The sequence below is a fragment of the Kogia breviceps genome, chromosome 1 (genome assembly GCF_026419965.1).
Source record: "Kogia breviceps isolate mKogBre1 chromosome 1, mKogBre1 haplotype 1, whole genome shotgun sequence".
Classification (NCBI taxonomy): domain Eukaryota; kingdom Metazoa; phylum Chordata; class Mammalia; order Artiodactyla; family Physeteridae; genus Kogia; species Kogia breviceps.
The window spans coordinates 151,490,260-151,513,794 of record NC_081310.1 but is presented as its reverse complement, the minus strand read 5'-3'; the positions used below and the strand labels follow the sequence as shown (position 1 = coordinate 151,513,794).

The window sequence follows — 23,535 nt, the reverse complement described above, 5'->3', positions numbered from 1 at the left end:
TCAGTGGGAAAAGATATTTTTAACTTCTCATTTTGAAATAATTTTAGTTTTACAATTGCAATTGCAAACAGTATAGAGAGTTCCTATATGTGCTTCCTGCGTCTCCCCTAGTGTTAATGTGTAGCGCAACCAAAGCATATTTATCACGAAGCATTGACCTTGGTATGATACTCTTAACTGAACTACAGACTTTAACAGACTTTACCAGCTTTTCCACTAATGTTTTTGTTCCAAGATTCCATTCAGGACACCACATTGCATTTAGTCAGCATGTATCCCTACTCTCCTCCAAACTGTGCCAGTTTCTCAGACTTCCTTTGTTTTTTATGACCTTGACACTCTTGAAAATTGCCAGTTAGGTAATTTGGGTTTGTCTGATATTTTCTCACAATCAACTGGAGTTATGGATTTTTTGGATGAATAATCTAAAGGTGGAGTGCACCTCTCATCACATTGTGTCAAGGATACATGCTGTAAACCTGACTTATCACTTGTGATGTTAACCTTAATCATTTAGTGAAGGTGGTGTATGTCATATTTATTTACTGTAAAATTACTACTTTTACAGTAACTGCTTTCATATTCTATTAGTTAGAAGGGAGTTGACTCAGCCTAGCCTCCACTCCAGGGGAGAGGAATTAAGCTCTACCTCCTGGAGGGGGGAGCAACTGCTCTTATTATTTGTAATTCTTCTGTAAGAAACATTTGTCTCTTCTCCTCCAATTATTTATTTATTCAATCACGTATATCATTATGGATTCACAGATGTTTGTTTTATTCTTTAGGTTATAATCCAATATTATCATTATTTATTTTGTTGCTCAAACTGGTCCAGCTTTGCCCATTGGGAGCTCTTTCAGGTTGACTGCCATGTGCTTTTCACATATCACCATTTTTTAAAGCACTTCCTTGTTTTCTGTCACTGCGAGATGCTCTAGGCTCATCTTGCATTCTCTCTGCCCCTAGAATCAGTCATTTCTCCAGGGAGCCCTAGCTCCTTTTATTGAAGAATGATGTTAGAAACCAAGATCTGGGTGCTAGATGTGCTTCTAGGCCGTCTCGGTGCTAGAAAATATACGTATGTATGTATACTACCCCATGTATATACATATAAGAAAAAATTAAGTAAATAAAAGCACAAATAGGTTGTTAAATAAATTAGCTATGAAGAAAAATGCCACACTCTGTGTAAAAGAATTATAGATGTGATTTAATACAAATGGGGAGAGGCAGTGGTCAGTGTGGTCTTCGTAGCAGGAATACTTAAGCTAAAATCTTTTAAATGAGCAGGACTTAGCCAGGCTAAAGGGCGAGGGGAGAGCATTTCAGGCAGAAGCAGCAGCCTCTGAAGAAGCATTTAGTAGGATGAGCTCAATGCATTTGAAGAATTGGAAGGGATCCATCATGGTGAGAGCAGAGTGAGATCCAAGGGAAGCGCGACTGCAAATGGTCAGAAGTGAGATCACACAGGGCCTTGAAGGCCATGGTGAGAATCTCCTTTTATCTTGAATGCAATGGGTTGCCCCTGAAAGGTGTTAATTAGGGGAGGGGTACATCCTACTTCACATAGAAAAGTAGGGTTATGTGAAGTGGGAACCTCCCCAACTGCCTCAGCTCTCCCTTCCCACCTATTAGCTTTTCTCTGCTAGCGCCCATCCCCAGGAAGCCATATCACTCTGGTCCACGTCACAGTCTTATCATTCCAGTTTGTTTTGGATTTCACCATGGCCATATCTATAAAATGTACTCATGTGAGGGATACGTGTATACTTTTGTTGTAAATCGTGCTCTCATTTACATAATTTATGTAAAGCCTTTTCTAAGAACAGATTTGAATCCAAAGCCTCACAGAACTCCAGGCTCTGCTTAATGGTAAGAATAATGTTTCCTTCTTTTCCTCAGTTGCTAAGAAGGTCATGACTACATACGATACACACTCAGTTGTATTTTCCTGTGAATTCCTGATACAATTTCTCTCCTTCCCTCTTTTACTGATTCGTTGTTTTTAGTGACTGTTCGGATTGTTTATTTTATTATACCTGTATTTTTGTTGTAAATAAATTGAAGACCTTTTGTGAAATGAGGACAGTTACAATTTATTTTAAAAATTAACAAAGAAATAAGAAGCCCATCCTATCACTGGATGAGCCCATCCTACAACTGGATGCTGGAATTTTCTCTTTGGCACCCCTACCAGCCTCAGCCTGAGGATTTCAGTAATGTGGAGCCCCTGAGTTGCTCTGTCTCTCTGAACAGCTCTAATTACTGCAGAGTTATTGATGTTTATTCATTGTTGGGCCAAATGAATTAACAATGGTCTGTTGTTTTTGTTAAATAATGAGGCACTGGTTGTTTAAAAATGTTCATAGTGTCTTACATAAAAACTAAAGCGTTACTAAACTTAAAATACCTTAAGAAAACAATTTGTTTATTAAAATCGTAGATTTAAAAATGCATGGATCAAATGTAACTGTTAAAAGGAAAATAGTAGGTTCTATATCATCTGTAGAGTAGTATTGCTGGAATGCAATAAAGACAAACAATTATCCCCAGAGGGACACTATTACAATCATTGCTTAATTACGGTTTATTTTTCCTTTCCTCTTGTGATAATTACTCGCTCCTTCAGACTAAGAGATACTGACATTTCACTAACAGCATGATTGTTTTTACTCCACATACCCCGTGGTTTCCTCTCATTTTAGTCCTGACAATGTGTTCGATTATTTGCAGGTTCTAAATTTGTTTTAATGGTGTCTGTGTTTATTTAGATTAATGACTCTCTAATTTAAAAAATTAGAACAATTTTATTTTGATATTTTACAAATATATTGAATGCCAGTTGACTTCTTAAGGAATTCTCAGTCCTCATACCATACATAAACTTAAGTTTGAAAGTCAAGCCAGAAAAGCGTCGGGACTTGGAGTTGCAAGACTTGGATTTAAATGACAGCTCTATCACATGCTAGCTGTATGTGAATTTAGATGAATCAATTAATCCCTCTGAGTTGTTCTTTTCTTATTTTTAAGATAGAGTTGGTAGTCATCCCTCTAGCCAACCCACTAGGCTGTTATGAGGTTCCAGTGGAATAACGTCTGGAAAACTGTTCACTTTGTACACCATAAAGTTCTTGTCAAGGATCAGTCGTAGTAAGTGTATTCATTCAATTCAAAAACATTTGCTAAGTACACACTATGCTCCAGCCCTGGTGCTTGTGCCAGAAATGTAGAGATGTTTGAACAGAAGATTATGATGATGATGATGACAAAGTTTCATAGAGTTAAATATGTACACAATATTCCTTATGTCTATGAAACAACATTGGAACATTATAATGGAGTTAGGATATTTCCTCCTGTTAAATCTCTTAAATTTATGTTCTACTCACTCTGGAAGCAATAATTTTATTGTACCTTTGTCATAGATATTATATGCTGAGTGTTAACAATAATATAGCTGAGAATATGGATTTGCAAAGGATATAATTTATGATTCTATTTCCAGTACAAAAGTCAGAGACTGGTTAATTTTTTATTAAACTGGTGAATTTTAACAGGCTTTATGCTTAGTTCTCAGTGTTGCCCCTGATCAACTCTTTCTATTTTGGACTGACAGTGGGCTCAGGTCAAGTTTCAAGACAAACTGTCACAGAAAAAAGACTTTTGAGACCGTCTGTATCACCTATTTTTCAGGAGTTTATTTCGGAGTGCAGAAATGGCATTAGGACCCCAAGAGCAAGAGAAATGTGAGCTGTAGTTACAACAGGGCAACAAGGAACTGAAATTCCTGCAGGGACAGCAAGAGACAAATTGATATGCCGAGTTCAAAAATCACTCATCAAATACCGATGGACCATTTACCATGTACAGAGGACTAGTGACAGGGATACAGCAGTGAATACAGACCTGCTACCCTGCTCATGAAGTTTAGAAAAATGAGGAAGAGTCAAGAAGAGTTAGGCAGAAAAAACAGTACTTGGGAAGACTTGGAGGAAGAAAGAAGTATGACACCTGTAAGTTACTCTTGGGGCTTGGAGGACATGTTCCGATTTGTTCTGTATATCTGTGTATCGCTCCCAATGTCTGGTATCGTGTTGTACACACAGAGATGAACAGCAGATATTTTAAAATCAGCAATAAATGATGAACACTAATGACTATGGCATCACTGGATCAGCTGACCCTCCCAGAGCTGGTGTAGCTCTGAATGCCAGAGCATTAGTATCTCCACTGGTAAAGTATGAACCATGATATCCACTATACAGGATGATATGGAAAAATAATGAGGTGATATATGAGAAAGTAATTTTTTAAATGTGAAAACATCATCAATGTGTTCATTGTTCATCTTTGAAACAAATAGAGGAGTAGTAAGGACATGGAAAAGAAGAACTTCCAGGAAGATTCTACACTGGAAGGGGTCAGAATCCTGAACACTTTCGTAGTTTTAGTTTCAAACATATCAAAGAACAGACTGTATCTGAATCAGAAATAGCCACATCTGTGTCAATCTGTGGACCTGGATGTGAAGGAGAAAGTTCTCAGGCTGTCAGTGGAGTAAAAGAATAATCATCCTTATGATCAAAGCTCACAGGCCAGTGAACCTGTTTCACAGAGCAGAGTAGAAGGTGAACAATTTGATTAAAGAACATATTAATGATGGCAATCAGCAAGTTTGGGTAGATCCTCCACAGACTCAAACGCATTGTGTTTATATATTTATATACCTACAGACAGATATGTGCATTACTATGAAACTTGTTAAAGCTTTGTTTGGAGGTTATGAAATGATATACCTGAAAACACATTATAATATACCAATACATATAGAACTCTAAGAAACTGCTATTATCTGTAATATTTTGATTCCAGTGCCATTACAAACTTATGGGCAAGGCTTCTTAATAATGGTCCTTAGGGAACTTTCACTAAATGGTCTTGAATGAAATCCAAGTCTCAAATTGCTTTAACAAACTCCACCATCTTCTGAATGGTGCAGTCGTGCTGCTTCAGGATGTGAGATAATGTTATTGTGACCCGGCAGCTTTAGCAGAGCTAACTCTTATTAATAATAAAGGCCAAATAGGCCTTTATCTAGGATGATAAAAACAAATAGCAAGCAAGTTTTAAAAATAACCATTGAGGGGCTTCCCTGGTGGCGCTGTGGTTGACGGTCCGCCTGCCGATGCAGGGGATACGGGTTCGTGCCCCGGTCCGGGAAGATCCCACGTGCCGCGGAGCGGCTGGGCCCCTGGGCCACGGCCGCTCGGCCTGCGTGTCCAGAGTCTGTGCTCCGCAACAGGAGAGGCCACAACAGTGAGAGGCGCGAGTACTGCAAAAAAATAATAATAATAACCATTGAGATATCCTTGGAATAATGCCACACATTTGAGTCTGAAGAAGAAAAATTAATTATTTGGAGAGAGAGTGCACTCCCATATTTGCTCATCTTGCCTTCTACTAAAGTATGGGAAGCAGTCAGACTGTTATGATGTGCATCACATACAATGAGTTTAAGTAAAAGGCTGTCAGGATGTCTGCGATTAAACATAAAAGCTACTCTGTCCATGCTGTATAAATAAATAAATTTAATTTAATTAAAAAAAAGAAACTACTGTCTCCATAGGGCATTTCCATATTATAGACCCTGTAGATTTATCAGTTAATTTACTGGTCATATTATACCAGTCATAGCAAATAGGTTTCAACTCCCCTGCCAATATTAATTGATGGGTAGAGGCTGCTGGGGGTAGTTTGTTGAAAAAGGCTGTGATGATAAAGCCGACTCTGAAGCAAAGATCATGGATGTGTGTGTTTGAGGGTGGAGGTGAGGGTTAGCGGTCCCTATACAGTGGAATTCTGTATTAGGAGAAAGGTTGACCAAGCACAGGCCAAAGGTTACACAGATACTAGCTACTCATTTATTCATTTGTTTATCCTTCACCTCTTCAGAAAAAACATGGAAGAGAATATCTGTAATATGAAAAGATTTTTAAAAGTCAGGGCAAAAGGAAAGAAGATCAAAACAGTAAGTTAAGGCCACTGAGAAATGCAAGCCACAAAATCCTGCAGACTTAGCAATGGGGGCTTAACATTTGACTCTGAATTTCCTAACAGCCAAATTAAATATGGCAGTCATAATCATTTACAAGATTCACATTGTCAAAAATATAAGGTTGGTCATGTAAAGTGTAAGACAGACATTTTGGTATAAAAGAATAGGTGTGGAACTAGAAGACGTGAATTTAAATCCAAAGGCTGCCACTTAGTAGCCACGTGACCTTCAGCAAGTTATTTAAACTTAACTGCTTCAGTGTTGTCATTTGCAAAATTTGGATAATAATGCTGCTTCATGAATTGCTCTGAAGTTAAATTATGAAGTAAGCATGCTCTTTATTTTTCATTTGGTCACCTAGATCCATGCCCCTCACTTCTCTGCCCTGCAGACTGCATCAGCCAGGCTCCTTTTGCCCTCTGGCTTCCTGTTCAGTTCAGCCAACAAGGAGTAACCTCTCCCCACCTCTTCAATGCCGAGAGTCTAATGGTAGCTGGTCCCTTTATGACTGTAGCCCTTATGGGCAGCAGCCTTCCAGAGCGCCAGCTCTCACCAAGCTCCATGATACTGTGGCCTCCCCTTGCTTCTTTAGGCCTAAAGAGTAACAGCTACTTGACGTTGCTATCTCTGGGTACCTCAGGATCACTTTTTGGATTCCCCAACTCTACTTGATGTTGCTATCTCTGGGTACCTCAGGATCACTTTTTGGATTCCCCAACTCCATTCATACTTCTGTAAACTGTCTCTGCATTTAATTCTCATCAGAATCCAATGTGAACATGTTTTCTGTTTCTGGCCACGGCCCTGACTGAGACAATGAATATCTATAACAAATGGGAGGAGATGAGAATAGAGTCGATTTTTGAGCCCCTACTATAGCCAAGCAGAGAACCAGTCACTATTTATAATAGATATTCAATAAATGCTGATAAATCTGAAGTAAGGGGTCTGAGACAGGATAAGGGAGAACAGATTTCACCAGAATTTGAGACACGGGACTCAGATCCTTTCCATCAGATGACCTCCTTTCTCCAACATGGAATGTCAACAGAAGAAAGAGAAAGAATCAGGATTAATTGGCTCGTTTAGCCTGAGCAACAACAACAAAATGCTAGCATTTATGAAGATGTAAAACCTTGTTCTAGGTTTCAAAAAAAATTCAAAGGGAAATGGTGCAGCAGAGAGTGAGTACATGTATCTTCTTTGTGCCATTTTAGGTAACTGGGGGAAGAGTGGAGGTGAGTGGGCATAATATAATTAATGGAATGCCTACTGTGCTCTTGTGCCATTCCATTTTGGAACGATTTACGATTTTCCAAGGATGTGCTATCAGAAAGGAAGTATTTTGCCTCCTTTTCGCACACACACAAAAAAAAGATACTTTAAGAATCACAAACAAAAGAGAAAGTAACAAGAACCCATGAACTATGTTCCGGCACAGGGACAACCAAAGGTTTGTGGGCACCCAGCAAATTCTGCTGTTGTCCCTAGAAACCACCAAAGGCAGGTAATTCCAAGTGCTTCCCTACTGAAGCATCCTACGTGTTACTGCGGTCAGGAGAGGCTCACATCCTCAGATCCTCTTTATTGATAGAAATCTATTTTTTTCTCTGTTGACACACATTTTTACAGGAGGGCAGAGATGACTTAGATCTTTTGTGAACGAGTTGTCCCCACAACCAAAAAGACAGACCTTGTACAAAATAACCACAGTGCAGGGGAGAACTCACAAACAAAGAAAAAGAAGCATAAAGTGAAATGTTTTGCTTTTCTTTTCGCCATTTTCATCCTGTTTTGATTTCCAACATGTGCAAGTCGTTCTGTTGCTATAAAACTTATTAAATGAAGTAAAAGAGCAAAGACCAAAAATGTAATAATGAAATGAAGTTTTAATCCCTTACAGTTTTTTGGCATCATCAGCTTGATTATATTTGATATACACTGAAGGGTTTTGAGTTTTAGACGGAACTTTTCTTAAAACTGTTCATGCGTCCCAGATGTGACCTAGTTTCTTTCTGGGAAATGGATGCTGAGTGTTGCACAGGCAAGTCAGGCAGGCATGGCTATTTTAGGAGCCGTTAATGTAGTATATTTACAGGAACCAAATATGTAACTCCAGCTGGCCCGTGAAAAACCTTCATTGAGCATGTACTATGTGCTGAGCACAGAACTGTAAACACAAAGGACCAGTCCTGATCTTGAGGAGCTCAGAAACCAGGTAACAAACATGTTATATGGTAAAAGAAAACACATGTAAAAATAAAGCCAAGGCATAACGTGTGCAAATGTCAGAAGCTGGAAGAAGGTAGAGAAGCATTCCATAATATGTAGGCAATTTTTTTTGTTTTAGGAGAGATAAGGGAATGCTTCACAGAGGAGGTTGAATCAGAACAAATTCTAAAGTTTTAATTCCAGCTGGGAAATTCTCTTCATTTAGGTCATGACTTACTTATGGACAAATGAATTTATGGTCCATTTGGATTGACAAGAAAACAGATGGAAAAAGCCTAGGATGAGGCTGGGCATAAAATAAGAATCATTAAGTGCTTTCTCTCTTCTCCAGTATTGTTTTAATTGAGGTAAAATTCACATAACATAAAATTCATCCTTTTCATCGTTTTGAACTGTACAGTTCAGTGGTGTTTATAAATTCACAATGTTTTACAAGCATTACCGCTATCTAATCCTACAGTATCTTCATTAACCTACAAAGAAAGACTGTGCCCATTGAGCAGTCACTGGGCCTTCCCCTGGCAACCACTAATCTGCTTTCTGTTCCCATGGATTTGTCTGTTCTGGACATTTCATATAAATACAGTCATAGAATATGTGGCCTTTGTTTCTGGCTTCTTTCACTTAGCAAGGCATTTTCAAGGTTCATCTAAATAGTAACATGAATCAGTACTTAATTCCTTTTTATGGTTGAATAACATTCATGGTACACAAATACCACGTTTTGTTTATCTGTTTATCAGTTGGTGGACACTGAGTTGTTACTACCTTTTGACTGTTGTGAATAGTGTTGCTATGGACATTCACATACAAGTTTTCATTTAAACACATGTTTTAAATTTTTCTGGGTACATATCTATAAATGGAATTGCTGGGTCTTATGCTAACTCAATATTTAACTTTTTGAGGAACTACCGAGCTGCATTTCCATTGTGGATGCACCATTTTACATTATTACCAGCAATGTATAGGTGTTTTAATTTCTTCACACCTCACAGACACTTGTTATTTTGTTTGTTTGGTTTGGTTTGGTTTGGTTTTGCTTGTAGCCATCCCAGTGGGGGTGAAGTGGTTTCTCATTGTGGTTTTCATTTGTATTTCCCTAGTGACTGATGATTTTGAGCATCTTTATATGTGCTTATTGACCATTAAAATAACCTTTTTTGGAAAAATGTCTATTCAGATCCTTTGCCCATTTTTAAATTGGATTGTTTGATCTTCTTTTTGTTGCATTGTAAGTTATTTATATATTCTGCAGACAAGTCTCTTAACAGATAGATGATATGCAAATATTTTCTCCCATTCTGTAGTTGTTTTTATTTAAATGACAGTGTCCTTTGATAAACAAAAGTGCTCTTTTAAATTTTGATAAAGACTAAGTTATCTATTTTTTTTCTTTTGTTGCCTATGATTTTGATATCATGTTTAAGAAACCATTGCCTAATCCAAGGTCGTGAAGATTTACACCTGTGTTTCCTTCCAAGAGTTGTAGAGTTTTAGCTCTTTCATTTAGGTCTTTTGATTCATTTTGAATTAAGTTTTGTATATGGTTGAGGTAGATATCCAAATTCCTTCTTTTGTATGTGGATATCCAGTTGTCCCAGTACCATGTGTTGAAAAGACTATTTTTCCCCCATTGAATATTCTTGGTACCTTATAGATGTCTGGGTTTATTTCTGGATTCTGAATTATATTCCTTTGATCTATATGTGTGTCCTCATGCCAACACCACAGTGTTTTGATTACTTTAGCTTTGTAGTAAGTTTTGAAATAGAGAAGTATGAAGAATTTTGTTCTTTTTCAAGATTTTGGATATTTGGTATCCCTTGTAATTATATGCAAGGGATGTAATCAGCTTGTCCATTCTTCACAAAGGCAGTTAGAATTTTGATAGAGATTGCATTGAATCTGTAGATCAATTTGAGGAGTATTACCTCTTAACAATATTAAGTCTTCCAATCTATGAACATGGAATGCCTTTCCATTTATTTAGATCTTCTTTAATTTCTTTGAGGAATGTTGTCTTCTGTGTACTAGTCTTACTCCTCCTTAGTAAAGTTTATTACTATTTTATTCATTTTGATTTTAAATGGAATTGTTCTTTATTTTCAGATTGCTCATTGCTGGTGTATAGAAATACTACTATAAGATTTTTATATGTTGGTCTTGTTTCCTGCAACTTTTCTGAATTCCTTTATTAGCTCTGTGATATATATATATATATATATATATATATATATATATACATATATATGTGTATGTATACATATATATAGATTGTATATATATTCATATCATCTGTGAATACAGATAGTTTTGCCTGTTCCTTTTCAATTTGGAGGCCTTTTCTTTCTCTTTCTGGACTTGTTGCCCTGGCTAGAGCTTCCAGTATCACGTTGAATAGAAGTGACAAAAGCAGACATTCTCATCTTATTTCTGATCTTGGGGGGAAAGCTTTCATTCTTTCACACTGAATGGGGTTTTCATACATGGCTTTTATCATGTTGAGGAAGTTGCCTTTTACTCCTAGTTTTCTGAATAATTTTATCATGAAAGATTGTTGAATTTTTAACTTTGTCAAATACTTTTTCTGCATGAATTGAAATGACTGTGAGGGTTTTTTCTTTTTTTGCTATTAATATGACGTAATATACTGATTGCTTTTCATATGTTAAACCACCCTTGCATTCCTGGGATAAAAATCACACTTTGTTATGGGGTATAATCCTTTTAATATGCTCTTGGATTTGTTTTGATGAGGATTTTTGCATCTATATTCAAAAGGATATTGACCTATAGTTTTCTTTTCTTGTAATGTCTTTGTTTGGCTTTGATATCAGAGTAATGCTGACCTCATAGAATGAGATAGGAAGTGTTCCCTCCTCTTCTGTTTTTTGGAAGAATTTGAGAAGGATTGGTATTATTTCTTGAAATATTTGGTAGACTCTACCAGTGAAGCCATGCAGTCCTGAGTTGTTCTTTTTTGGAGGCTTTTGATTATTGATCAAAATAATTAGGTCTATTCAGATTTTCTATTTCTTCTTGATTCAGTTTTGGTAGTTTGTGTGTTTTGAGTAATTGTTCATTTCATCTAGATTATCTAATTTGTTGATACACAAATGTTTACAGCATTCTCTTATAACCATTTTTATTTCTATAAGGTCAACAGTAAATCTCCATTTCATTTTTTATTTTAGTGACTTGAATCTTTTTTCTTGATTAGTAGATCTAAAGGTTTGGTAATTTTGTTGATCTTTTCAAAGAACCAGCTTTTATTTCATTTATCCTATCATTTTTCTATTTTCTATTTCATTTATCTCTACTCAAATCTTCATTATTTATTTCCTTCTACTTGCTTTGGATTTAGTTTGCCAGCTTGGATTTTTCTTTGCTAGTTTCTTAGGAAGTTTAGATGATTGATATAAGGTTTTTCTTTTTTTTTAATGTACACATTTTTGAACCATAAATTTCCCTTCAAGAACTGCTTTAACTGCATCCCATAAGTTTTGGTGTGTTGTATTTTCTTTTTCATTCATCTCACAGTATCTTCTAATTTCTTGTGATTTCTTTTTTGACCCATTGGTTGAGAGTGTGTTGTTTAATTTCCACATATTTGTGAATTTGGCAGTTCACCTGTTTATCTTCCTCCCTGCCTCCTTCCCTCTCTTCTTTCCTTTCATTTCTTCCTTCCTTCCTTCCTTCCTCTCTTCCTTCCTTCCCTTCTTTCTCTTTCTTTCCTTCCTTCCTTCCTTCCTTTCTTTCTTTCTTTATGCTTTCTTTCTTTCTTCTGTCTTTAAAAAGGTTTTTTTGTGTGTTGAAGAACACTAAACATGAGATCTACTCTGTTAACAAACTTTAAGTGTACAATACAGTATTATTATAGGTTAACTATAGGCAGAGTGTTGTACAGAAGATCTCTAGAAGTTTTTCATGTGACATAACTGAAACTTTATACCTATTGAACAGTGCCACCCCATTTTCCCTCCCTCCAGCCCCTGGCAACCACCATTCTATTCTCTGTTTCTATGAGATTGACAGTTTTAGATACCTCAAATAGGTGAAATCAGGCAGCATTTATTCTTCCATGACTGGGTTACTTCACTTAGCATAGTGTCCTCCAGGTTTATCCATGTTGTCACATATGGCAGGATTTCCTTCTTTTTTAAGGCTAAACATATTCCATTGTATGTATATACCACATTTTATTTATTTGTTCATCTGTTAATGGATATTTAGGTTGTTTCTATATGTTGGTTATTGTCAATATTGCTGCAATGAACATGGGAATGCATATATCTTGTAGAGATCCTGATTCCAATTCTTTTGGATATATACCTCAAAGTAGGATTGCTAGATCATATGGTAAGTCTAATTTTAATTGTTTGAAGAAACCCCATACTGGTTTCCATAGAGGCTTCACCCTTTTACATTTTACATCTACCAAAAGTGTACAAGGTTCCCAATTTCTCCACATCCTCACCAACACTGTTACCTTTTAAATATATATAATAGCTATCGTAGCATGTGTGAGTGATATCTAATTGTGGTTTTGATTTGCATTTCCCTGGTGATTAGTGATGCTGAGCATCTTTTCATATACCTATTGGCCACTTGTATCTCTTTAGAGAAATGTTAATTCAAGTTCTTTGCCCATTTTTTAATCTTTTTTTGGTTTTATTTTTTTTGTTTTTGGCTGTTGAATTGTAGGAGTTCCTTATATACTTTGGATATTAATCTTTTATAAGATATATGGTTTTAAAATATTTTTTCCCACTCTTAGTTTGTTCATTCTGTTGATTGTTTCCTTCACTGTGAAGATTTTTAGTGTAATTACGTATGTAGTTTCGCTTTTGTTGCTTGTGCTTTTTGGTGTGTTATGCAAGAATCATTGCCAAACCGAATGTCATGAGCGTTTCTTCTATGTTTTCTTCTGGCCTTTTATAGTGATTTCTCATTTTATTTCATGGTGGTCAGAAAAAAATTTTTGTATGGTTTGTCTTTTTAAATGTATTGAAATTTATTTTGTGGCCTAACATATGGTCTTTCCTGGAGAATGTTCCATATGCGCTTGAGAAAAAAGTGTATTCTGCTGCCGTTGGGTGGTGTGTTCTATATATGTCTCTTAGATCCAGTTGGCTTATAATGTTATTCAAGTCTTCTGTTTTCTTGCAGATTTCTGTGTAGTTGTTCTATCCATTATTGAAAGTGGGGTGTGTGTGTGTGTGTATATATATATATATGTCCTACTGTTACTGTTCATCCCTTTAATTGTTAGTTTTTGCTTCATATATTTTGGCGCTCTGTTTATGTGCTATACTTAATATATCTTCTTGACAGATTATGCTTTTATCACTATGTAATAGCCTTTTTGTCTTTTATAACAATTTTCCTTAAACTCTATTTTGTCTGATATTAATATAGACAATCCAGCATGTGTTTTTTGGGGGTTTTTTTTTGTTTTATTTTGTTTTTTTAATTTTATTTATTTATTTACTTATTTTATTTTTGGCTGTATTGGGTGTTCATTTCTGTTCATGGGCTTTCTCTAGTTGCAGCGAGCGGGGACCACTCTTCATCATGGTGCGCGGGCCTCTCACTGTCGTGGCCTCTCTTGTTGTGGAGGACAAGCTCCAGATGCACAGGATCAGTAGTTGTGGCTCACAGGCCTAGTTGCTCTGCAGCATGTGGGATCTTCCCAGACCAGGGCTCGAACCCGTGTCCCCTGTATTGTCAGGCAGATTCTCAACCACTGCACCACCAGGGAAGCCCCCGGCATGATTTCATTAGTGTCTGCATGGAATATTTTTTCACATCTCTTAATTTTCAACCTAGTTTACCTTTGAATCTAAAGTGAGTCTCTTTTAGATATAGTATGGTTGAAACATGTTTTTTAATACATTCTGCCATTTTTTTGCCTTTTGATTGAGATTTGAATTTTATTTACCTGTAATGTAATTACAGATAAGGAAGGACTTCTATTTTGTATAGGCTGTCTATATGTCATATCTTTTCTTGTTCCTCAATTCCTCCATTACTGCCTTCTTTCGTGTTCAATATATATTTTTTAGTATTCCATTTGGATTCCTTTCTCATTTTTTTCCTACACATTTTTAAGTTATTTTCTTAGTGGTTGCCCTAGAGATTACAATTAGCATTTTAATTCATAACAATTTAGTTTGAATTAGTATCAGCTTAGTTTCAATTATGTACAAAATGTTTGTTCCTGTACAGTTCCATCCCTCCCTTTATGTTATTGTCACAAATTACTTTTTATACTTTGTGTACCCATCAAAATAGACTTATAATTATTATTTTATGCCACTTTCCTTAAATCATATAGGGAAAACAAGGAGTTAAAAAGTAAAAATACATTAATACTGACTTTTTATTTACCTATTTAGTTACCATTATTGCTCCTCGTGTTTTTTCCTTTCCCTTCTCCCTCTCTTCATTTGTTCCATTGTTCCTTTGCCCCTTCTTTCCTCGTTTCTTATTTTCATTTCTAAAACATTGGTAGAAAAAAGAGAAAGTTGTATTTTATTATTATTTTAAATTGGGAAGCTTATAATGTTCTTGGTAATTAATCTTTTCTCTTGTCTTTGACACTCACATGGTGTGTTACAAAATTGATTTGCCTTTTTTTATATGAAAGTTCAGCATCCCCAATTAGATGGCAAGCATAGTAAGGGTAGACACTCTGCTGTATACTTCTGCACATTTCCAGTGTCAAAGGAAATGTTCTGTCTATAGAAGATACTTAATAGGTGGTTGTTGATGTCCTAGATATCCTGCCTTCTTCCTTCAGGTACGCAAGCTATTATTATCCCCATTTACAGTGAGAAAACTGAGAACCAATAGAGTTCAGGAACTTGACCATGGGCTTTGTACATGACATTGTTTTTCAGGCAACTTGCCTCAGTTATCTCTGACAAGCCTAAAACAAGCTTTCCCACCACTAGCACCAACTTCTGGCAACAGGCAGTACTTGTAATGAATAATCCAACTGAGACAGCATTCAGTTTAAGATGCCTATCTGTTCTTTTTGAATCAACACTGAAAGCAAATGGAATAGAATTATTTCCCACAGACTTCCTGAGCAGTAGAGAGAAATATTTGAACCTTATTCTCAACCAAAGGACAATATTTGTGAGGGTAGCTCTGCATGCAAGTCACAATGAACAACTTCAAATGGATCAGGGAAAGCAGCATGACCATAGTCTGCTGTTCTCGAGACTTGAAGTGGGTGGTACTTGTCCTTTTGGCTCACAGACCTCCTTGCTTGGCTTAGGGAACAGAATGGGATAGTAGAAAGCACAGATGAGGCTTTGGGGGCCAAACAAAAAGGGTTTTGTTTCTGGGCTATCTGCCATACATATTGCAACTTTGAAGAAGTTACTTCCTCATTTGCAAAAATAAGGATTGTTGTAAGGATTAATTTAAATTGTGTACGTGATGGTGCCCAGAATAGAAGAAATTGTTGTTAGCTTTCTTTCCATCCATGGAACCGTCTCACTACTCCACTTCCCCCACCCCCCTTCACATTGTCCAGAGTCCTCATTCTCTCGGCTTCCAACCCCTTATAAAATATACAAGCTGATAAGTACTTTCACCCTGAAGTGTAAATGGCTACTAGGTTCAATATTTTAGTTTTTACAGGAACGTTATTATTTTAACACAGAACTAAAATCTAATGTCCGAGGAATGAAATTATAATTAGGAAATGTAACCTGCTTTGGTCATAGAAATTCAGCCTTACTAAACACCATTCCCCATAAAATGGAGCCAAGGCTTCTTTGAGAAATGACTGATGTCAAGATAGGGACAGGAAAGTACAATACAAAGGGAACCTGGAACGTCTTGTGTATGGAAGAGCTTAAAAAACAGTAGAAGTATGCAGTAATGACTCAGAAGCCAACTTGAAGGGGTTCCCATTGGCTGAACTTGGGACAGTTTGATGATTAAAAAGAAATAGTGGCAAGAATTTATTATATCATATTGAATAAAAACACATTTATGAGTCCATATTTATACTTTAAAAAGTAAAAGGTGGATATGGAGATAAGAGGAAAAGTCTTTTCTTTTTTAACAGAATAATGTCAGCGAATAGATGTAAAAAGAATAATGGAAGTAGAAAAGCACCATTTTGTGACCACCATGGTAATAATTAATTTAGGCAATAATTAACAATGGAAGCTAAAAGCACTGGGTGACAAACTTTTGGGGAACCATATATTCACACAGTCTCAAATTACTAAGTAATTACAATGGAAAAAATCTTTACAATGGAGAAATCTAGTGGACACTATCTGACTAAATTATAAAATCTAACATCTCCCATAATCAGACAGTCCAATGTCATATTCCTGCCAAGGCGACACACTGAGCTTCTGTATAATCTCTGCTAAAAATGGTTAAACCAAACCTGGTCATGAAGAGACAACCTGACAAATCTTACTGGACTGGACTATTCAAAAATGTTGCTGTCATGAAATCACACACACACACACACACACACACACACACACACACACACACAGGCTGGGGAACTGACCTAGATTAGAGGAGACTAAAGCAACTTGGCAATAAACACAACACATGGTCCTTGATTTCTTGATTTTTGGATTCCAGAGCGGGGAAAATAATTGGGGACAATTAGGTAAATTTAATTTTTTTTTTTTTTTGCGGTATGCGGGCCTCTCACTGTTGTGGCCTCTCCCGCTGCGGAGCACAGGCTCCGGACGCGCAGGCTCAGCAGCCATGGCTCACGGGCCCAGCCGCTCCGCGGCATGTGGGATCTTCCCGGGCCGGGTCACGAACCCGTGTCCCCTGTATCGGCAGGTGGACTCTCAACCACTGCGCCACCAGGGAAGCCCTAGGTAAATTTAAAGAAGGATTGCATATTTAATAATAATACTGTATCAATGTTAAATTTCCCAAGTGTGATAATTACATGTGGTTATGTAAGAGAATGGCCTTATTCTTAGAAGATTTAAAGGTAAAGGGTAATTTTTTTTGTTCTATTGAAATATATACATGGAGAGAGAGAGAGAATGTGGCAACTATAGCCTAAAAACCAATTTGAACATAAAAAAAATACACCCCCAAGAGTAGGCCAGTTATTCAGTCCAAATGGTCAACTTAATTATTCCTCAGAAAAATCATGTGAAGTTTATAAGAAAAATTGTATTCAAAATAACAGGTCCAGCTCATCTTCAGATAAAAAAATGTCAAAATCTTAATCCATTCAAGGTCTCTCAGTCATGTATTTTAGTCACTAGGCTTCAGTCAGCAGATCCTCTAACAGAGACAATTAACTTCACTCATCTAGACATGATGGCTTCGCTTGCTTCAGTGTTAAACAAAAAGAATCTTGACTGCCTGAAGAAATATTTCAGTAGTAAGGGAAAGTAAAGAAACAATGACTGATGCTATATTTTATTTTGCAATGATTGTCTTTTAAAAAATCAGTTCTAATCAGAAAACACACACACACACACACACACACACACACACACACACACACACACAAAAGAACACAATTTTTGGAGGTGATCGCTGAGTTTAGAACTTTGATTATGGTGATGGCATCATGAGTATACACAGATGTCCAAACTCATCAATATGTATATATTAAATGTGTGTAAATGTTTGTATATCAATTATACTTCAATAAAGCTTAAAAAAATGGTTCTGATCTCCCCTAGGAGACTTCTCCTCTTTACATTTGAAAAGAGATTTTCTGAAGTATGCAATTTATTCATTATATGATCAGTTTCTTCATCTATAAAATAAAGATTAAAAGTGTTACCTACCTTGTCAGTTTGTTGAGGATAATGAATTAGCAAAGATGAAGCACTTAGAATAGAGCTTAGTACCTAATAAGTACTCCATAAATTTTAGCTGTTATTATTGTTGCTGTTGTTGTCATAGGTCTTTATAGCCTCAGGATTGGATATCTTCATGGTTACCAATCATATTCATACAAAACACTGTTCCAGTGTGAAGTCCCATACGTTAATGAAATGTGCAGCTTCTCTCTTTTCTCTATAAGGCTAAGCCCTGATCAGTTTTTAAATTTATGTTTGTTTTGTTTTGGGGATATCTGGAAAATATTTCCAAATCACATAACATAGTATTTATTTATTTGGTTAAATCATTTCAAAAATTTTATTAACCATAACTGGACCTCTAGGTATTTCCTACAACTGCTCATATTAACAAATCACACATCTTTCCTGGCGTTTCTGTCTTTGTTTTTACAGCCCAACTTTTTATGACTGGATAGCTCCCCCCTTCTTCTGTCCTTAAATGATCTGATAAATTTCTTCCTTTTAGCATTTTGGTATTTTAAGATTTATTAAATTCTATATAAGTTATCTTATCTAACACATGGAGAGTGAGGAAGATACATTTCCTCAGGCAAAAATCACTTCCTGTATTTTCAACTGATATATGTGTGGAGGTTTCAGAATACCATGTTTAGCCACAATGGTTTCAAGTATAGTTTTCTCAAGCTATAATAAAATATAAGCAGTATCTCTAACACAGTGATCCCTGTCATTCTTAGAAATAATGCTCTTCTTATTATTTCTGTGAACCTTGTCTCATGAATGTGATTTTATTTACCTTCCATTTACATAACGTAAATTAAAGAACTTCTTATTTTAAAATATTTATTTTCAATACCCTTGAAAACAATAGGAGGTACCTTGGGTAGTTATACTGTAAAGTTAGATTTTGCCTGCTTTTTAGAGACAAACATCTGTGGATTAAGTGATTAGCCACTATGTGTCAGTGTTTAGATTTTATTTTAAAAATCTGCTTAAATGGATTAGAAGGATTTTTGTGTAGAAGAAACAGGTCACCAACAGAATGAGGTATATGGATCATCTCTTCTAACAGAGTGTAAAACGATGACATGTCTTGTAATTCACTTAAAGAAGCTGAGCTAGAAAGTACAGGATTTATATGTTTAAGTGATACTTTAGGTTGGTTACACTGTCAGTACATTTTACTAAATGTTTATTTTTGTTACCTGTTGTTTTTATGTTTTTGAAAACATAGCTTTTGAGAACATATACCTTGTTATTACATTTTTTTCTCATCTGAGTTTCTTAGGACAAGATAAAATAATCTGGTCCAATTTTATTTGACTTAGAGCCTTCGGGTGAGTTTAAATATGCTTAATAAATGAAATAGTTATATTTATTTTCACTTAATAAATGGCAAACTAGTCACTCCTTCCCATCAGTGTAAAATGCAATTGAGAATATCACCCTATGTTGTGATTTATCTTTCATAACTTTTGTTTCCCCAGGCACTGCAGTTTTAAATTCTCTAAGGCAGCACTTATTTAGTGATTTGATACTAAGCCCCTACATGAAATTATAACTGTGGCTATGATCCCTTTCCATTTTGGTGCCTTCTCAATGCAAGAACCAAGAATACCAACATGCTTCCTCTGTGACCATTTTAACTTTGTGGTTATGATACTATTGCCCCAGTTAAGGTTACCTGTCCATGCTTTTTCTGAACCATGCTTTACCGTTCTGAGTGATGGTACCCCCCACCTCTACCTAAATGACTGTGGACATTACTCCTGTTCAGATGATACTGTGATGTGATACCCAGAACCCAACATGTGGGAGTGCTGTTGGCCAGACAGCCATCAGCCTTTGTGAATTGCCTAGGCTGTCAAGCCACCTTTCCACGATAGTCCACATCCAAGGACTCGTCAACATGGTGGCATAAGGATCAAGGCCCCTTCATCCAAACTCAGACAACTCAGAAGGGTCATTCCAGCTTCAGAGCTCCCCAGGGATTGGTTGGGACTTTCAGTAGGACTGCATCACAGCCTTCCTTCTTTCAACCTCTGAGCACTTCTGCTTCCTTCCCTTCCCTTCCATGGCTGTTATTCCCAAGAGCACTTCTTAATAAACCTGATGCATGCTAATCTTCATTTCGAAGTCACTTCTTGCAATTTTTTCTTATAGAATAAATTTAAAATCCCTTGCATTGTAGATGTACATTAGTCAGTGACAGAGATGACTTCACCCTTAATTTGAACTTGCACTTGGCTTGAACTTCTTCATTGAAACCCTAGAATAATCTCTTTTTGGGCAACCCAACAGGTTAGTAATAACATCACTTGTAAATACTGAACTAAAATGCATTAAAAAGCAATATCATTAAGTGATATAAAATCACTTAAGTCTATAAAAGCCCCAGAAGCAAAATTCTCAGTGTCACGTACAGTCTCCAAATGAACATTAATTTCATAACAGGAGTGCGTTCCTGGCCAGGGTGAAGTATTCCCTTTTATACGCAGTGGGAAGTAGTCCACATGCTTGATCCCCTTTCTCCAGTTTCTTTCTCAAGAGTCACCAGGGCTGAAAATACCTGTGGGGATGAAGTTTGTCCTAAACCCATCACCTAAAAGTTCAGATCTACTGAGTGACCAACTCAATTCTGTCCAAGATTGTCTCTTTATAAATGGCTAAAACTCACCCATGGTTAGTGTTTGGGATTGGTCTCGCTTACCTAAACCCAGTACAGTATTTCACAGAGCTATAGGCACTTGCACTGACTGTGATCACAGGCCTGAGAACAAGAAGCTGTTTATTTGTTTGTTTGTTTTTGCGGTACGCGGGACTCTCACTGTTGTGGCCTCTCCCGTTGCGGAGCACCGTCTCCGGATGCGCAGGCTCAGCGGCCATGGCTCACGGGCCCAGCCGCTCCGCGGCACGTGGGATCCTCCCGGACCGGGGCACGAACCCGTGTCCCCTGCATTGGCAGGTGGATTCTCAACCACTGCGCCACCAGGGAAGCCCCAGCCCCTAGAAGCTGTTTTAAAATGTCAGTTTTTGTCATCACCTCTCTTCCCTACTTAGGGCTTGTAAATCCCCGTTCCCAGGGCCTGGGCATTCTTATTCCAAAATATTTCCCAGATTCTGAAAACTGTTACAATCTACAAATGTCTCCTGTTGCATTTAACTGACTGTGGATCTTGATGCTGATCGGATGTTGGATCTTCTCTGTGGGGGAATGCTTCAGGAATGAATGCTTTGCTGTCAAGGTCCACTGGATTGTCTGCTGCTGATATGGTGACTCTGCTAGAATGGCTGCTCTTTTTGAATGTCCAGTTACATGCCTGTCCAGGCCAGGGTTTTCTTCTAGCTGGTGAACACCCTCAGCCGTTCAGGGTATCTACATATTAGCAGAGAAAACCTTAGACTTCTCCATTTTTTCACTCCATGGCTTGTGTGTTCAAGACATAGATTTCCTCTTTACAAGAGAGCCTACTACAATTCTTTTTAAGGCACTTAATCAGAGATTTTCTCCTTTTATCATGTATCCATCCACCTAGAGTCCAATTCAGAGCTTAAAATCTCATCCTGACCTAGTCTTTCTCTTAAAAATTTTTTGGCTTATTTTAAAAAGGTAATATTAGTTCATTTTGGTAAAATAGGAAAATGAAAAAAAATAATCACAGTGAATAACCTCTACAAACATTTTAATATATCTTCTTTCAGTTTTTTAAATGAGTGCAAACACACACACACACCTTAAGTCATACACACAGTGTAAATAATAGTTAAAATAGATTGAGCAACTATTATGAGCTAGGAATTATGTTAGGCATTTTATATGTGTTTGGTCTTCACAGCAACCGTATGAGAAAATGTGGAGAGAATTGCTGGGTTCTTTTTTTGTCTGCAGGCATCCAACTCCCCTGCTCCATCCACATGGGGCAACCACCCCGTGATTTCAACTTGGGTCTGCAGTCCTGGTGGGGCAGCCAGTCAAGGTCCTTTGTCCTCTTCTGGCAAAGGGTTGGACACATATCCCTGATAGACCCACGAGATGCCCTTCCTGCAACTTGAATCTTGAACAGAATGACTCAGAAAGACTTGCCACCAGTTTATCATATTCATCTGACTGGTGCTCTCCTGAAAAGACTTCTTACAATTTTTGCTACCTAGATCTGATGAGCTGCTCTGGGACCTGCCCTTTCCCATGCAGAGTTCTTCTGATTTTTCTCCGAATCTGTGAGATTTTCTACACTCGCAATAACATTGTTTTCTTTATAGTTACCAGGTTTGATTTCACCCACTTACCACCAAAAAAATCCCTAAGCAATATAGAAATGTACAGAAATATACAAGTATTATTCGAGTTTACAGATAATAAGATCACTATAGAAATTTTCAAAATTATTGTAAAGTACAAAGAAGGTAAAAGCAATTATTCCAAAAGCTAGATATTATCATTATTACTATTCACATTTTTGTTTATTTCCTTTAGTCTCTCCTCTCTCTCAGTGTGTGTATATACATACATATATACACACACATGCGTACACAGATATGTGTTTATATATATACAGAGAGAGAGAGAGAAATCCATACTGTATGTACAGATTTGTATCATCACCTTTTAATTTTAATATTATTTTGTAAGCATTTTCCTGAGTAATTAAACTTCTTTCAAAATATTTTAAGAGCTACAATATATTTTATTGTATGGATATATCATAATGTAGTTAATCATTCCTCTTTCAGACATTTAATGGCTGTCTCTTTTTTTACTTTGATAAGTAGCACTGCAATCAACAACTTTGTTGGCATCTGATTATTTTCATAGAATAGATTCTGGAAGTAAAATTGACTTAAAGGCTTTGAACATTTTAAAGGTTCTTGATATCTATTCTCAAAAACTTTTCAGAAAGAGTGTGCCAATTTATAATTCCATGGCTAGTGCTTAAAAGTTAGTTTTATTCAATTCTCCAAATATGGATGCTGACTTTTAGGAATGAATGCCAAAAGTTGGAAAATAATAGCCTATATTGTATCAGGCATTTCTTTAATATCTTTTTATTTCCTGGTATAATGTAATGCAAGCTAATTTTATAATTAAAAACTTAGAAAAATATTCCAAAATGCTTGTTCCAGTTGTATATGAAAGTGTACCTTACTCTTTTCAACATTATTTTGTGTTGTTTTATTTCAATGATTCATGTTTTGCACTTTTCTAACTTTTCATATTTGTTTGAAATACTTGTATTTCTTCTTCTCTGAATTCACAATCATGTCCTTCACATATTTTCCCATTAGATCTAGTATCATGAGGACAACTGGGCATCCTTTCCTGAGGATCCATTCCCTGCTTGTATAGAGCCCAGAAGGATAACTCAGTTGCCCCTCACTTGCCCCTTACTCTTCTTAAATACTTCAAGTAGTTTAGTCACC

The 23,535-nt window shown here is 36.6% G+C and overlaps 1 protein-coding gene across 6 annotated transcripts in view; it reads left to right on the top strand.

Annotated features, from left to right (window-relative positions):
* Positions 1–22,408, top strand: part of FGGY (FGGY carbohydrate kinase domain containing) — a 468,943-nt gene extending 446,535 nt beyond the window's left edge. For 2 of the 6 annotated variants that reach the window (XM_067006892.1, XM_067006886.1), the window contains one exon: positions 3,694–5,336. The gene's annotated coding sequence lies outside the window, so the exon portion shown is untranslated. Of the gene's footprint in view, positions 1–3,616; positions 5,337–22,006 lie in introns of those variants that run through there. The other 4 variants (XM_067006882.1, XM_067006888.1, XM_067006883.1 and 1 more) reach the window with 3 other exon arrangements.
* The last annotated feature ends 1,127 nt before the right edge of the window (positions 22,409–23,535 follow it).